At 42.3% G+C, this 10,308-nt stretch overlaps 1 long non-coding RNA gene across 1 annotated transcript; it reads right to left on the bottom strand.

The window, feature by feature from the left end:
• Nucleotides 1-1,799: 1,799 nt before the first annotated feature.
• Nucleotides 1,800-5,773, bottom strand: LOC147800786 (uncharacterized). The gene is made up of 3 exons (XR_015431196.1): nt 4,586-5,773; nt 2,399-2,584; nt 1,800-2,035 (listed from the first exon to the last, which is right to left on the bottom strand). It is a non-coding gene; the product is annotated as an uncharacterized LOC147800786 (long non-coding RNA).
• Between the last annotated feature and the right edge of the window lie 4,535 nt (nt 5,774-10,308).

Genomic DNA, 10,308 nt, shown 5'->3' with positions numbered 1-10,308 from the left:
CTAAGTAACAATCCAATTGAGTACTAGGACCCATCTCCCCTAAATCCCTGCTTAAGTCCTCGAAGTAACATTGTTTTTCTCAAAACTTGACCCCAGTACCTCAAATCGCCGCTTAAATCATCTAAGTAACAATCCAATTGAGTCCTGGAACCCACCTCCTCTAAATCCCTGCTTAAATCCTCGGAGTAACTTTCCATTGCTCGAAACTTGACCCCAGTACCTCAAATCACCGCTTAAATCGTCTAAGTAACACTCCACTTGAGTACTGGAACCCACCTCCCCTAAATCCCTGCTTAAATCCTCGGAGTAACTTTCCATTGCTCGAAACTTGACCCCAGTACCTCAAATCATCGCTTAAATCCTCTAAGTAACACTCCACTTGAGTACTGGAACCCATCTCCCCTAAATCCCGGCTTAAGTCCTCGAAGTAACATTGTTTTTCTCAAAACTTGACCCTAGTACCTCAAATCACCGCTTAAATCATCTAAGTAACAATCCAATTGAGTACTAGAACCCATCCCCTCTAAATCACTGCTTAAGTCCTCGGAGTAACTTTTTTTTGCTTCAAAACTTGACCCCAGTACCTCAATTCACTGCTTAAGTCCTCGGAGTAACTTTGTTTTGCTTCAAAACTTGACCCCAGTACCTCTAATCACCGCTTAAATCCACGGAGTAACACACTGAAACTTGATCCCAGTACCTCCAATTATCTATTTATAGCTGGGAATCGCTGATTTTTCATTAAAACTTGATTCCAATACATCAAATCGTGTCTAGAGGTCGTGGGAAGACTGATTTTTCACTCAAATTTGACCCTAGTACCTCCAAACACCGCTAAAATCATCGCAGAAAATCTGTTTTTCTCAATAACTTGGTCCCTGTTCCTCCGATCCTCAAAATTCTACTTGAATCTTCGGAATTAGGCTCCAATTGGGTACTACAACCAATATCTTCCAAAAAGATATTAAATCCGCCGAGTTAGCGATTTTAGCTCATATCTTGAGCCCTGTACCTCCGATCACAGCTTAAATCATCGGAGTAACTATCCAATTGAGTACTGGACCCATCTCCTCTGATTCACTGCTAAAATCCTCAGAGTAACTTTCCATTGCTCAAAACTTGACCCCAGTACCTCAAATCGCCGCTTAAATCATCTAAGTAACACTCCACTTGAGTACTAGGACCCATCTCCCCTAAATCCCTGCTTAAGTCCTCGAAGTAACATTGTTTTTCTCAAAACTTGACCCCAGTACCTCAAATCGCCGCTTAAATCATCTAAGTAACAATCCAATTGAGTCCTGGAACCCATCTCCTCTAAATCCCTGCTTAAATCCTCGGAGTAACTTTCCATTGCTCGAAACTTGACCCCAGTACCTCAAATCACCGCTTAAATCGTCTAAGTAACACTCCACTTGAGTCCTGGAACCCACCTCCCCTAAATCCCTGCTTAAATCCTCGGAGTAACTTTCCATTGCTCAAAACTTGACCCCAGTACCTCAAATCATCGCTTAAATCATCTAAGTAACAATCCAATTGAGTACTAGGACCCATCTCCCCTAAATCCCTGCTTAAGTCCTCGAAGTAACATTGTTTTTCTCAAAACTTGACCCCAGTACCTCAAATCGCCGCTTAAATCATCTAAGTAACAATCCAATTGAGTCCTGGAACCCACCTCCCCTAAATCCCTGCTTAAATCCTCGGAGTAACTTTCCATTGCTCAAAACTTGACCCCAGTACCTCAAATCATCGCTTAAATCATCTAAGTAACAATCCAATTGAGTACTAGGACCCATCTCCCCTAAATCCCTGCTTAAGTCCTCGAAGTAACATTGTTTTTCTCAAAACTTGACCCCAGTACCTCAAATCGCCGCTTAAATCATCTAAGTAACAATCCAATTGAGTCCTGGAACCCATCTCCTCTAAATCCCTGCTTAAATCCTCGGAGTAACTTTCCATTGCTCGAAACTTGACCCCAGTACCTCAAATCACCGCTTAAATCGTCTAAGTAACACTCCACTTGAGTCCTGGAACCCACCTCCCCTAAATCCCTGCTTAAATCCTCGGAGTAACTTTCCATTGCTCAAAACTTGACCCCAGTACCTCAAATCATCGCTTAAATCATCTAAGTAACAATCCAATTGAGTACTAGGACCCATCTCCCCTAAATCCCTGCTTAAGTCCTCGAAGTAACATTGTTTTTCTCAAAACTTGACCCCAGTACCTCAAATCGCCGCTTAAATCATCTAAGTAACAATCCAATTGAGTCCTGGAACCCACCTCCTCTAAATCCCTGCTTAAATCCTCGGAGTAACTTTCCATTGCTCGAAACTTGACCCCAGTACCTCAAATCACCGCTTAAATCGTCTAAGTAACACTCCACTTGAGTACTGGAACCCACCTCCCCTAAATCCCTGCTTAAATCCTCGGAGTAACTTTCCATTGCTCGAAACTTGACCCCAGTACCTCAAATCATCGCTTAAATCCTCTAAGTAACACTCCACTTGAGTACTGGAACCCATCTCCCCTAAATCCCGGCTTAAGTCCTCGAAGTAACATTGTTTTTCTCAAAACTTGACCCTAGTACCTCAAATCACCGCTTAAATCATCTAAGTAACAATCCAATTGAGTACTAGAACCCATCCCCTCTAAATCACTGCTTAAGTCCTCGGAGTAACTTTTTTTTGCTTCAAAACTTGACCCCAGTACCTCAATTCACTGCTTAAGTCCTCGGAGTAACTTTGTTTTGCTTCAAAACTTGACCCCAGTACCTCTAATCACCGCTTAAATCCACGGAGTAACACACTGAAACTTGATCCCAGTACCTCCAATTATCTATTTATAGCTGGGAATCGCTGATTTTTCATTAAAACTTGATTCCAATACATCAAATCGTGTCTAGAGGTCGTGGGAAGACTGATTTTTCACTCAAATTTGACCCTAGTACCTCCAAACACCGCTAAAATCATCGCAGAAAATCTGTTTTTCTCAATAACTTGGTCCCTGTTCCTCCGATCCTCAAAATTCTACTTGAATCTTCGGAATTAGGCTCCAATTGGGTACTACAACCAATATCTTCCAAAAAGATATTAAATCCGCCGAGTTAGCGATTTTAGCTCATATCTTGAGCCCTGTACCTCCGATCACAGCTTAAATCATCGGAGTAACTATCCAATTGAGTACTGGACCCATCTCCTCTGATTCACTGCTAAAATCCTCAGAGTAACTTTCCATTGCTCAAAACTTGACCCCAGTACCTCAAATCGCCGCTTAAATCATCTAAGTAACACTCCACTTGAGTACTAGGACCCATCTCCCCTAAATCCCTGCTTAAGTCCTCGAAGTAACATTGTTTTTCTCAAAACTTGACCCCAGTACCTCAAATCGCCGCTTAAATCATCTAAGTAACAATCCAATTGAGTCCTGGAACCCATCTCCTCTAAATCCCTGCTTAAATCCTCGGAGTAACTTTCCATTGCTCGAAACTTGACCCCAGTACCTCAAATCACCGCTTAAATCGTCTAAGTAACACTCCACTTGAGTCCTGGAACCCACCTCCCCTAAATCCCTGCTTAAATCCTCGGAGTAACTTTCCATTGCTCAAAACTTGACCCCAGTACCTCAAATCATCGCTTAAATCATCTAAGTAACAATCCAATTGAGTACTAGGACCCATCTCCCCTAAATCCCTGCTTAAGTCCTCGAAGTAACATTGTTTTTCTCAAAACTTGACCCCAGTACCTCAAATCGCCGCTTAAATCATCTAAGTAACAATCCAATTGAGTCCTGGAACCCACCTCCCCTAAATCCCTGCTTAAATCCTCGGAGTAACTTTCCATTGCTCAAAACTTGACCCCAGTACCTCAAATCATCGCTTAAATCATCTAAGTAACAATCCAATTGAGTACTAGGACCCATCTCCCCTAAATCCCTGCTTAAGTCCTCGAAGTAACATTGTTTTTCTCAAAACTTGACCCCAGTACCTCAAATCGCCGCTTAAATCATCTAAGTAACAATCCAATTGAGTCCTGGAACCCATCTCCTCTAAATCCCTGCTTAAATCCTCGGAGTAACTTTCCATTGCTCGAAACTTGACCCCAGTACCTCAAATCACCGCTTAAATCGTCTAAGTAACACTCCACTTGAGTCCTGGAACCCACCTCCCCTAAATCCCTGCTTAAATCCTCGGAGTAACTTTCCATTGCTCAAAACTTGACCCCAGTACCTCAAATCATCGCTTAAATCATCTAAGTAACAATCCAATTGAGTACTAGGACCCATCTCCCCTAAATCCCTGCTTAAGTCCTCGAAGTAACATTGTTTTTCTCAAAACTTGACCCCAGTACCTCAAATCGCCGCTTAAATCATCTAAGTAACAATCCAATTGAGTCCTGGAACCCACCTCCTCTAAATCCCTGCTTAAATCCTCGGAGTAACTTTCCATTGCTCGAAACTTGACCCCAGTACCTCAAATCACCGCTTAAATCGTCTAAGTAACACTCCACTTGAGTACTGGAACCCACCTCCCCTAAATCCCTGCTTAAATCCTCGGAGTAACTTTCCATTGCTCGAAACTTGACCCCAGTACCTCAAATCATCGCTTAAATCCTCTAAGTAACACTCCACTTGAGTACTGGAACCCATCTCCCCTAAATCCCGGCTTAAGTCCTCGAAGTAACATTGTTTTTCTCAAAACTTGACCCTAGTACCTCAAATCACCGCTTAAATCATCTAAGTAACAATCCAATTGAGTACTAGAACCCATCCCCTCTAAATCACTGCTTAAGTCCTCGGAGTAACTTTTTTTTGCTTCAAAACTTGACCCCAGTACCTCAATTCACTGCTTAAGTCCTCGGAGTAACTTTGTTTTGCTTCAAAACTTGACCCCAGTACCTCTAATCACCGCTTAAATCCACGGAGTAACACACTGAAACTTGATCCCAGTACCTCCAATTATCTATTTATAGCTGGGAATCGCTGATTTTTCATTAAAACTTGATTCCAATACATCAAATCGTGTCTAGAGGTCGTGGGAAGACTGATTTTTCACTCAAATTTGACCCTAGTACCTCCAAACACCGCTAAAATCATCGCAGAAAATCTGTTTTTCTCAATAACTTGGTCCCTGTTCCTCCGATCCTCAAAATTCTACTTGAATCTTCGGAATTAGGCTCCAATTGGGTACTACAACCAATATCTTCCAAAAAGATATTAAATCCGCCGAGTTAGCGATTTTAGCTCATATCTTGAGCCCTGTACCTCCGATCACAGCTTAAATCATCGGAGTAACTATCCAATTGAGTACTGGACCCATCTCCTCTGATTCACTGCTAAAATCCTCAGAGTAACTTTCCATTGCTCAAAACTTGACCCCAGTACCTCAAATCGCCGCTTAAATCATCTAAGTAACACTCCACTTGAGTACTAGGACCCATCTCCCCTAAATCCCTGCTTAAGTCCTCGAAGTAACATTGTTTTTCTCAAAACTTGACCCCAGTACCTCAAATCGCCGCTTAAATCATCTAAGTAACAATCCAATTGAGTCCTGGAACCCATCTCCTCTAAATCCCTGCTTAAATCCTCGGAGTAACTTTCCATTGCTCGAAACTTGACCCCAGTACCTCAAATCACCGCTTAAATCGTCTAAGTAACACTCCACTTGAGTCCTGGAACCCACCTCCCCTAAATCCCTGCTTAAATCCTCGGAGTAACTTTCCATTGCTCAAAACTTGACCCCAGTACCTCAAATCATCGCTTAAATCATCTAAGTAACAATCCAATTGAGTACTAGGACCCATCTCCCCTAAATCCCTGCTTAAGTCCTCGAAGTAACATTGTTTTTCTCAAAACTTGACCCCAGTACCTCAAATCGCCGCTTAAATCATCTAAGTAACAATCCAATTGAGTCCTGGAACCCACCTCCCCTAAATCCCTGCTTAAATCCTCGGAGTAACTTTCCATTGCTCAAAACTTGACCCCAGTACCTCAAATCATCGCTTAAATCATCTAAGTAACAATCCAATTGAGTACTAGGACCCATCTCCCCTAAATCCCTGCTTAAGTCCTCGAAGTAACATTGTTTTTCTCAAAACTTGACCCCAGTACCTCAAATCGCCGCTTAAATCATCTAAGTAACAATCCAATTGAGTCCTGGAACCCATCTCCTCTAAATCCCTGCTTAAATCCTCGGAGTAACTTTCCATTGCTCGAAACTTGACCCCAGTACCTCAAATCACCGCTTAAATCGTCTAAGTAACACTCCACTTGAGTCCTGGAACCCACCTCCCCTAAATCCCTGCTTAAATCCTCGGAGTAACTTTCCATTGCTCAAAACTTGACCCCAGTACCTCAAATCATCGCTTAAATCATCTAAGTAACAATCCAATTGAGTACTAGGACCCATCTCCCCTAAATCCCTGCTTAAGTCCTCGAAGTAACATTGTTTTTCTCAAAACTTGACCCCAGTACCTCAAATCGCCGCTTAAATCATCTAAGTAACAATCCAATTGAGTCCTGGAACCCACCTCCTCTAAATCCCTGCTTAAATCCTCGGAGTAACTTTCCATTGCTCGAAACTTGACCCCAGTACCTCAAATCACCGCTTAAATCGTCTAAGTAACACTCCACTTGAGTACTGGAACCCACCTCCCCTAAATCCCTGCTTAAATCCTCGGAGTAACTTTCCATTGCTCGAAACTTGACCCCAGTACCTCAAATCATCGCTTAAATCCTCTAAGTAACACTCCACTTGAGTACTGGAACCCATCTCCCCTAAATCCCGGCTTAAGTCCTCGAAGTAACATTGTTTTTCTCAAAACTTGACCCTAGTACCTCAAATCACCGCTTAAATCATCTAAGTAACAATCCAATTGAGTACTAGAACCCATCCCCTCTAAATCACTGCTTAAGTCCTCGGAGTAACTTTTTTTTGCTTCAAAACTTGACCCCAGTACCTCAATTCACTGCTTAAGTCCTCGGAGTAACTTTGTTTTGCTTCAAAACTTGACCCCAGTACCTCTAATCACCGCTTAAATCCACGGAGTAACACACTGAAACTTGATCCCAGTACCTCCAATTATCTATTTATAGCTGGGAATCGCTGATTTTTCATTAAAACTTGATTCCAATACATCAAATCGTGTCTAGAGGTCGTGGGAAGACTGATTTTTCACTCAAATTTGACCCTAGTACCTCCAAACACCGCTAAAATCATCGCAGAAAATCTGTTTTTCTCAATAACTTGGTCCCTGTTCCTCCGATCCTCAAAATTCTACTTGAATCTTCGGAATTAGGCTCCAATTGGGTACTACAACCAATATCTTCCAAAAAGATATTAAATCCGCCGAGTTAGCGATTTTAGCTCATATCTTGAGCCCTGTACCTCCGATCACAGCTTAAATCATCGGAGTAACTATCCAATTGAGTACTGGACCCATCTCCTCTGATTCACTGCTAAAATCCTCAGAGTAACTTTCCATTGCTCAAAACTTGACCCCAGTACCTCAAATCGCCGCTTAAATCATCTAAGTAACACTCCACTTGAGTACTAGGACCCATCTCCCCTAAATCCCTGCTTAAGTCCTCGAAGTAACATTGTTTTTCTCAAAACTTGACCCCAGTACCTCAAATCGCCGCTTAAATCATCTAAGTAACAATCCAATTGAGTCCTGGAACCCATCTCCTCTAAATCCCTGCTTAAATCCTCGGAGTAACTTTCCATTGCTCGAAACTTGACCCCAGTACCTCAAATCACCGCTTAAATCGTCTAAGTAACACTCCACTTGAGTCCTGGAACCCACCTCCCCTAAATCCCTGCTTAAATCCTCGGAGTAACTTTCCATTGCTCAAAACTTGACCCCAGTACCTCAAATCATCGCTTAAATCATCTAAGTAACAATCCAATTGAGTACTAGGACCCATCTCCCCTAAATCCCTGCTTAAGTCCTCGAAGTAACATTGTTTTTCTCAAAACTTGACCCCAGTACCTCAAATCGCCGCTTAAATCATCTAAGTAACAATCCAATTGAGTCCTGGAACCCACCTCCCCTAAATCCCTGCTTAAATCCTCGGAGTAACTTTCCATTGCTCAAAACTTGACCCCAGTACCTCAAATCATCGCTTAAATCATCTAAGTAACAATCCAATTGAGTACTAGGACCCATCTCCCCTAAATCCCTGCTTAAGTCCTCGAAGTAACATTGTTTTTCTCAAAACTTGACCCCAGTACCTCAAATCGCCGCTTAAATCATCTAAGTAACAATCCAATTGAGTCCTGGAACCCATCTCCTCTAAATCCCTGCTTAAATCCTCGGAGTAACTTTCCATTGCTCGAAACTTGACCCCAGTACCTCAAATCACCGCTTAAATCGTCTAAGTAACACTCCACTTGAGTCCTGGAACCCACCTCCCCTAAATCCCTGCTTAAATCCTCGGAGTAACTTTCCATTGCTCAAAACTTGACCCCAGTACCTCAAATCATCGCTTAAATCATCTAAGTAACAATCCAATTGAGTACTAGGACCCATCTCCCCTAAATCCCTGCTTAAGTCCTCGAAGTAACATTGTTTTTCTCAAAACTTGACCCCAGTACCTCAAATCGCCGCTTAAATCATCTAAGTAACAATCCAATTGAGTCCTGGAACCCACCTCCTCTAAATCCCTGCTTAAATCCTCGGAGTAACTTTCCATTGCTCGAAACTTGACCCCAGTACCTCAAATCACCGCTTAAATCGTCTAAGTAACACTCCACTTGAGTACTGGAACCCACCTCCCCTAAATCCCTGCTTAAATCCTCGGAGTAACTTTCCATTGCTCGAAACTTGACCCCAGTACCTCAAATCATCGCTTAAATCCTCTAAGTAACACTCCACTTGAGTACTGGAACCCATCTCCCCTAAATCCCGGCTTAAGTCCTCGAAGTAACATTGTTTTTCTCAAAACTTGACCCTAGTACCTCAAATCACCGCTTAAATCATCTAAGTAACAATCCAATTGAGTACTAGAACCCATCCCCTCTAAATCACTGCTTAAGTCCTCGGAGTAACTTTTTTTTGCTTCAAAACTTGACCCCAGTACCTCAATTCACTGCTTAAGTCCTCGGAGTAACTTTGTTTTGCTTCAAAACTTGACCCCAGTACCTCTAATCACCGCTTAAATCCACGGAGTAACACACTGAAACTTGATCCCAGTACCTCCAATTATCTATTTATAGCTGGGAATCGCTGATTTTTCATTAAAACTTGATTCCAATACATCAAATCGTGTCTAGAGGTCGTGGGAAGACTGATTTTTCACTCAAATTTGACCCTAGTACCTCCAAACACCGCTAAAATCATCGCAGAAAATCTGTTTTTCTCAATAACTTGGTCCCTGTTCCTCCGATCCTCAAAATTCTACTTGAATCTTCGGAATTAGGCTCCAATTGGGTACTACAACCAATATCTTCCAAAAAGATATTAAATCCGCCGAGTTAGCGATTTTAGCTCATATCTTGAGCCCTGTACCTCCGATCACAGCTTAAATCATCGGAGTAACTATCCAATTGAGTACTGGACCCATCTCCTCTGATTCACTGCTAAAATCCTCAGAGTAACTTTCCATTGCTCAAAACTTGACCCCAGTACCTCAAATCGCCGCTTAAATCATCTAAGTAACACTCCACTTGAGTACTAGGACCCATCTCCCCTAAATCCCTGCTTAAGTCCTCGAAGTAACATTGTTTTTCTCAAAACTTGACCCCAGTACCTCAAATCGCCGCTTAAATCATCTAAGTAACAATCCAATTGAGTCCTGGAACCCATCTCCTCTAAATCCCTGCTTAAATCCTCGGAGTAACTTTCCATTGCTCGAAACTTGACCCCAGTACCTCAAATCACCGCTTAAATCGTCTAAGTAACACTCCACTTGAGTCCTGGAACCCACCTCCCCTAAATCCCTGCTTAAATCCTCGGAGTAACTTTCCATTGCTCAAAACTTGACCCCAGTACCTCAAATCATCGCTTAAATCATCTAAGTAACAATCCAATTGAGTACTAGGACCCATCTCCCCTAAATCCCTGCTTAAGTCCTCGAAGTAACATTGTTTTTCTCAAAACTTGACCCCAGTACCTCAAATCGCCGCTTAAATCATCTAAGTAACAATCCAATTGAGTCCTGGAACCCACCTCCCCTAAATCCCTGCTTAAATCCTCGGAGTAACTTTCCATTGCTCAAAACTTGACCCCAGTACCTCAAATCATCGCTTAAATCATCTAAGTAACAATCCAATTGAGTACTAGGACCCATCTCCCCTAAATCCCTGCTTAAGTCCTC

Source organism: Parasteatoda tepidariorum, unplaced genomic scaffold (assembly GCF_982258835.1).
Source record: "Parasteatoda tepidariorum strain Cologne lab strain unplaced genomic scaffold, Ptep-v5.0 scaffold_135, whole genome shotgun sequence".
Taxonomy (NCBI): domain Eukaryota; kingdom Metazoa; phylum Arthropoda; class Arachnida; order Araneae; family Theridiidae; genus Parasteatoda; species Parasteatoda tepidariorum.
Note: the sequence above shows the minus strand (reverse complement) of the source record. Positions and strands in the feature narration are given on the sequence as shown.